Source organism: Echinops telfairi, unplaced genomic scaffold (genome assembly GCF_000313985.2).
Source record: "Echinops telfairi isolate 266 unplaced genomic scaffold, ASM31398v2 ScPeMD7_7424;HRSCAF=8462, whole genome shotgun sequence".
NCBI lineage: Eukaryota > Metazoa > Chordata > Mammalia > Afrosoricida > Tenrecidae > Echinops > Echinops telfairi.
Window position 1 is genome coordinate 148367 of NW_022111324.1, and position 329 is coordinate 148695.

The window sequence follows — 329 nt, forward strand, 5'->3', positions numbered from 1 at the left end:
ATATCCATTTAATATATGTCATTATACTTCAATAAAGCTATTTCTACATCATATAGAGAACTAAAAGACAAACCACAAATTGAAAGTTATTTGTAACACACATAAAATATATCTAGAACATGAAGAATCTTCTGTCAGGGGTTGTGCTAGTTAAGGTTTATTGTGCTAACCTGGCCGATAAACCCATGTGGGATTAATTAAAGGACGGAGCGATAAATTGCTCAGTGAGCCTCACCTTTCTTTTTTTTTTTTTAAATCATTTTATTAGGGGCTCATACAACTCTTATCACAATCCATACACACATCAATTGTGTAAAGCACATTTGTAC